This window comes from Hippopotamus amphibius, chromosome 3 (assembly GCF_030028045.1).
Source record: "Hippopotamus amphibius kiboko isolate mHipAmp2 chromosome 3, mHipAmp2.hap2, whole genome shotgun sequence".
Taxonomy (NCBI): domain Eukaryota; kingdom Metazoa; phylum Chordata; class Mammalia; order Artiodactyla; family Hippopotamidae; genus Hippopotamus; species Hippopotamus amphibius.
The window spans coordinates 41,673,461-41,680,297 of NC_080188.1; positions in this window are offsets into that span (position 1 = coordinate 41,673,461).

The window sequence follows — 6,837 nt, forward strand, 5'->3', positions numbered from 1 at the left end:
TGTGCCGGGAAAACTGGACAACTACATGTAAAAGAATGAAATTAGGACACTCTAACACCACACACAAAAATAAACTCAAAAATGGATCAAAGATCTGAATGTAAGGCTGAACACTATAAAAATCTTATACGAAAACATAGGCAGAACACTCTGACATAAATTGCAGCAATATCTTTTTGGATCCACCTATTAGAGTAATGAAAATAGAAATAGAAACAAAAATAAAGAAATGGGACCTCATTAAACTTAAAAACTTTTGCCCAGCAAAGGAAACCACAAACAAAACAAAAAGACAACCACAGAATGGCAGAAAATATTTGCAAACAAATTGACCAACACGGGATCAATCTCCAAAATTTATAAGCAACTCATGCAGGTCTATGTCAAAAAAACAAACAACCCCATCAAAAAATGGGCAGAAGATCTAAATAGACATTTCTCCAAAGAAGACATATGGATGGCCAAGAGGCACATGAAAAGATGCTCAATGTCACTAATTGTTAGAGAAATGCAATCAAAACTACAATGAGATATCACCTTACACCAGTCAGAATGGCCATCATCAAAAAGTCTACAAATAATAAATGATGGAGAAGGTATGAAGAAAAGGGAACTCTCCTGCACTGTTGGTGGGAATGTAAATTGATACAGCAACTATGGAGAACAGAATGGAGGTTCCTTTAAAAACTAAAGATAGAACTACCATATGATCCAGCAATCTCAGTCTTGGGCATATGTCTGGAGAAAACAATAATTTGCAAAGATACATGCACCCTAATGTTCACTGCAGCACTTTTTACCAAAGCCCCGGCATGGAAGAAACCTAAATGTCCAAGGACAGAGGAATGGATAAAGAAGATGTGGTATACATATATACAGTGGAATGTTACTCAGCCATGAAAAAGAACAAAGTAATGCCATTTGTAGCAACGTGAATGGATGTAGAGAGTATCATACTAAGTGAAGTAAGTCAGACAGAGAAGGACAAATGTCATGTGACATCACTCATGTGTGCAATCTAATATAAAAATGATATAAATTAACTTATTTACAAAACAGTAACAGACTCATAGATTTCAAAAACAAACTTATCATTAGCAAAAGAGAAAGGAGAAAGGTTTCAGGGAGGGATAAATTCAGAGCTTGGGATTAATATACACACGCTACTACATGTGGAATGGATAACCAACAAGGACCTAGTTACTATATAGCACAGGGAACTCTACTCAATATTCTGTGGTGACCTATATTGGAAGGGTATCTGAAGAAGAATGAATATATATATGTATACTGGGTCACTATGCTGTACACCTGAAACTAACACAACATTGTAAACCAACTATACTCCAATAAAATTAAAAAAAGAAAAAGAAAAAAGAAACCTCTGTGAATCATGGGATACTAGCAAGTCTGTCCCTAGATATGTGCTAAATTTGAAGTCTGGTCCTTAGGCAGCAACTTTATTTATTTATTTATTTATTTATTTATTTATTTATTTATTATTTTTTGGGGGGGGTACACCAAGTTCAATCATCTGTTTTTATACACATATCCCCGTATTCCCTCCCTTCCTTGACTCTGCCCCACTCGAGTCCCTCCCACCCTCCCGGCCCCAGTCCTCTAAGGCATTTTCCATCCTCTAGTTGGACTCCCTTTGTTATACAACAACTTCCCACTGACTATTTTACAGTTGGTAGTATATATATATGTCTGTGCTACTCTCTCGCTTCGTTAGGTATAAACTTTTGAAGTAAGCAAATAGGCCTCTTTCAGGAAAGACTGGGAGAATGGCGTTTCTGCCTCCTCCCTCTGTTCTGAGTCTTGATTAAGAAGCGTTTCTTTGTTTGCCACAATCCTATGGAAACTGGAACTCAAGGTTCTGCTAGCCACCAGAGTTAGGTTACTAAGCTGTGCATCCCCTGGGTGGCAGCTGCAAAACAAGGGTACCAGATACATGCATAAGCTCCTTTCAGGGAGACAATAGAAACCTGGAGTGGAGTGTGAAGATGGCCCTTACCAGCCTCCCTGGTCTCTGGAGAGGCTTTCAGTAGGGCCTTAGATTTTTGCTAAATTAGAAGCCTGACCCTCAGGCTGCAGCTTCATAAGAGATACAAAACCACTGACAAGTTTGTCAGAGAAAATCAGACAAAGACACAACTAAGAAGAACCTTTCTGGGGTTGGAACCAGCCACAAATACTGACTTCAAAAAATATTCCTGCAAAAAAGTGTGAATTTTATTGGGTCAGACTGTGGAGCAACTTATGCCCAGGCACTTCATCTTTCTCCAGATTCTGATTTCTTAAGCTATAAATTTAGGCTATTGATTTGAAATACTTATTTTTTAATGCAGGCATTTAGCATTATAAAGGTTCCTCTTAATTGTGCATTGTAATATTTTTTTTGTTTGTTTTTCTTTTAATTTCCTTAAATTATTTTCTAATTTTTCTTTTGTTTTCACCATGACCCATTTTTTTGAATATATTGCATAATTTCCATGTATTTGTGAATTTCTCAATTTCTATTTGCTGTTGTTGTTTTTTGTTATTCTATTGTGGCCAGATGCCATATATCTTATGATTTGAATTTTTTAAATTTATTGACATTTTAAAAATTCCCTAGTGATAGTGTATCTTGGAAAATGTTTAGTTGCACTCAAGTAGATTGCATATTTTGCTGTTTATGGAATGGGGTATTCTATTGAAGTCTTCTGTTTCCTTTGTTGATCTTCTGCCTAATTTTCTATGCATTATTAAATGTAAGGTAAAAAGGGTCCAACTATTAATGTTGGATTGTCTGCTTCTTTAATTTCTGCCTGCTTTTGCTTCATGTGTTTGGTCTCTGATGTTAGGTGCATATATCCTTATAATTGATATATATTCCTGGTAGATTGACACTTTTATGGTAATAAAGTGTGGCTCTTCATCTCTAGTAACATTTTTGGTTTTAAAGTCTATGTGGCTGATATTAATATAATTATTCCAGCTTTTATATGGTTGCTGTCCATATGATAAATATGATATATCTTCTATTATTTTATTTCAATCTATTTGTATCTTTGAATTTATATTGTGTCTCTTTAAGAAGCATAGTTGAATATTTTTAATACATCTCTAATATGTCTTCTGATTGAATTTTTAATTTATTTACATTGTGTTAATAATGCTATTGGTGGATTTACATCTGTCATTTTACTTTTTTCTGCATGTCATTTACTTGTTTTTGGTTTTTTTTTTGATGTCTTTCTTATGCATTAAATGAATATTTACTAGCACAACATTTTAATTCATTTACTGATTTTTAAATTATTTTTGTAATTATTTTTGTGGCAGTTGCTCTATGGTTTATCATTTATACATGATAAATTATCAGAATTTAAATTAGATTTATACTAACAATTCCTGTTCAATACAGAAAAATTACTCCTAAGTAGCTCTATTCTATTGTAAACTTTTGTGTTGTTATTGTTATATCTATATATGTATTTACATGCTAGTATATGTATTGTATAGTAGTATTTACATAATTTTGTCTTTTTTAAGCTGAGAAAAGAAAGGAGAAGTATATATTATTTCAGTGGTTATAATAACCTTTTTAGTTACCAATTCTTGTTCTCTATGTTTGCTTCTGTGTATTCATGTTACCATATAGTATCATTCCTTTCTTCAACAACTTGTTCCTGTCACCTCCCTTGTCTTGCTTCTGACAAATATATTAACTATATGTCATAAGTCTAACAATCAACTATATACATGATTTAAATGCTTGCTTTTTATATTTGTTAATAGAAGAAAGGAGAAGAAATATGTACTTATAGTGTTTTATAAAATTATTTATCTTTACCAGTGTTCTTTGGTTTATCATGTGGATTAGAATTGTAGTCTGGCTTTACTTTCCTCAGCCTGAGGAACTTCCTCCAATTCTTCCTATAGGGCAGATTGCCCAGCATTGAATTTTTTTTTTTTTTGGCGTGGGTGGCAGAGGACTCTCTGTATTTTGTCCTCATTTTTGAAGATAGCATTGTTTGACATAGAATTTTTGGCTGACAGTTTTGTCTTTCAGCACTTTGAATATGTCATTCCACTGTCATAGAGCATCCATAGTTTCTGATGAGATGTAAGTTGTATATATAATTGGAGTTCACTTATATGGATATATTATTTTTCTCTTAGTGCTTTAAGATTTTGTCTTTTTTTTAAACTCTTTATTGGAATATATTTGCTTTTCACTCTTGTACCCGTCTCTGAGGTACTCCAAAGTGAATCAGCTGCATCTAAACACATATCCCCATATCCCCTCCCTCCCGCGACTCCCCCCCACCCTCCCCGTCCTGGCCCTCCAAGGCATCTCCCATGAAGTTGTTCTCCTTTTGTTATACAGCAACTTCTCATTAGCTATCTATTTTACAGCTGGTAGTGTAAATATGTCTATGCTACTCTCTCACCTCATCCCAACTTCCCCTTTGCCCCTCACCCCAGCCCCAGGTCCTCAAGTCCATTCTCCACTTCTGTATCTCCACTCTTGCCTGTCACTGGGTTCATCGGCACTATTTCTTCAGATTCCATATATATGTGTTAGCATACAGTATTTGTTTTTCTCTTTCTGACTTACTTCACTCTGTATGACAGACTCTAGGTCTATCCACCTCATGACATATAGTTCAATTTCATTCCTTTTTATGGCTGAGTAATATTCCATTGTATATATGTGTCACATCTTCTTTATCCATTCATCGGTTGATGGGCATCTAGGTTGTTTCCATGTCCTGGCTATTGTAAATAGTGCTGCAATAAACATTATGCTACTTGTTTCTTTTTGGATCATGGTTATCTCTGGGTATATGCCCAGTAGTGGGATTACTGGGTCATATGGTAGTTCTATTTGTAGTTTTTTAAGGAACTTCCAAACTGTTTTCCATAGTGGCTGTAGCTTACAATCCCACCAACAGTGCAGGAGAGTTCCCTTTTTTCCACACCCTCTCCAACATTTATTGTCTCTAGATTTTGTGATGATGGCCATTCTGACTGGTGTGATGTGATACCTCATTGTGTCTTTGACCTGCATTTCTCTGATGATTAGTGATGCTGAGCATCTTTTCATGTGTTTGTTGGCCATGCGTATGTCTTCTTTGGAGAAATGTCTATTTAGGTCTTCTGCCCATTTGTGGATTGGATTATTTGCTTTTATGGTATTAAGCTGCTTGAGCTGCTTGTATATTTTGGAGGTTAATCCTTTGTCCGTTGCTTTGTTGGCAAGTATTTTCTCCCATTCTGAGGGTTGTCTTCTTGTCTTGTTTACGGATTCTTTCGCTGTGCAAAAGCTTTTAAGTTTCATGAGGTCCCATTTGTTTATTCTTGATTTTATTTCCATGATTCTAGGAGGTGGGTCAAAAAGGATCTTGCTTTGATGGATGTCCTAGAGTGTTCTGCCTATGTTTTCCTCTAGCAGTTTTATAGTGTCTGGCTTTACATTTAGGTCTTTAATCCATTTGGAGTTTATTTTTGTGTATGGTGTTAGGAAATGTTCTAATTTCATTCTTTTACATGTAGCTGTCCAATTTTCCCAGCAACACTTATTGAAGAGGCTGTCTTTTTTTCATTGTATATCCTTGCCTCCTTTGTCAAATATAAGGTGCCCATATGTGCTTGGGTTTATCTCTGAGTTCTCTATTCTGTTCCTTTGATCTTCCTTTCCATTTTTGTGCCAGTACCATACTGTCTTGATCACTATGGCCTTATAGTAAAGTTTGAAGTCAGGAAGCCTCATTGCACCAACTCCATCTTCCCTGCTCAAGATTGCTTTGGCTATTCGGGGTCTTTTGCGTTTCCGTACAAATCATAAGATTTCTTGTTCTAGTTCTGTGAAAAATGCCCTTGGTAATTTGATAGGGATTGCATTGAATCTGTAAATTGCTTTGGGTAAGATAGTCATTTTCACAATATTGATTCTTCCAATCCAAGAACATGGTATGTTCCTCCGTCTGTTTTTGTCATCTTTGATTTCTTTCATCAGTGTCATAGTTTTCTGCATACAAATATTTTGCCTCCTTAGGCAGATTTATTCCTAGGTATTTTATTTTTTTTGTTGCAATGGTAAATGGGAGAGTTTCCTTCATTTCTCTTTCTGTTCTTTCTTTGTTAGTGTATAGGAATGCAAGAGATGTCTGCTCATTAATTTTGAATTCTGCTACTTTACTAAATTCATCAATTAGTGCTAGCAGTTTTCTGGTAGAGTCTTTAGGGTTTTCTATGTAAAATATCATGTCATCTGTGAAGAGTGACAATTTTACTTCTTCTTTTCCAATCTGGAGTCGTTTTATTTCATTTTCTTCTCTGATTGCTGTGGCTAACACTTCCAAAACTATGTTGAATAATAATGGTGAAAGTGGACACCCCTGTCTTGTTCCTGACCTTAGAGGGAATGCTTTCAGTTTTTCACCATTTAGGATGATGTTGGCTCTCGGTTTGTCATATATGGCTTTTATTCTGTTGAGGTAATTTTCTTCTATGCCTATTTTCTGGAGAGTTTTTTTCATAAATGGATGTTGAATTTTGTCAGAAGCTTTTTCTATGTCTATTGAGATTAGTGTATGGTTTTTATCTTCCAATTTGTTAATATGGTGTATCACAGTGATTGATTTGCGTATACTGAAGAATCCTTGCATTCCAGGGATAAACCCCACTTGATCATGGTGTATGATCTTTTTAATGTGCTGTTGCATTCTGTTAGCTGGTATTTTGTTGAGGATTTTTGCATCTATATTCATCATGGATATTGGCCTGTAATTTTCTTTTTTTGTGACATCTTTGCCTGGTTTTGGTATCAGGGTGATGGTGGCC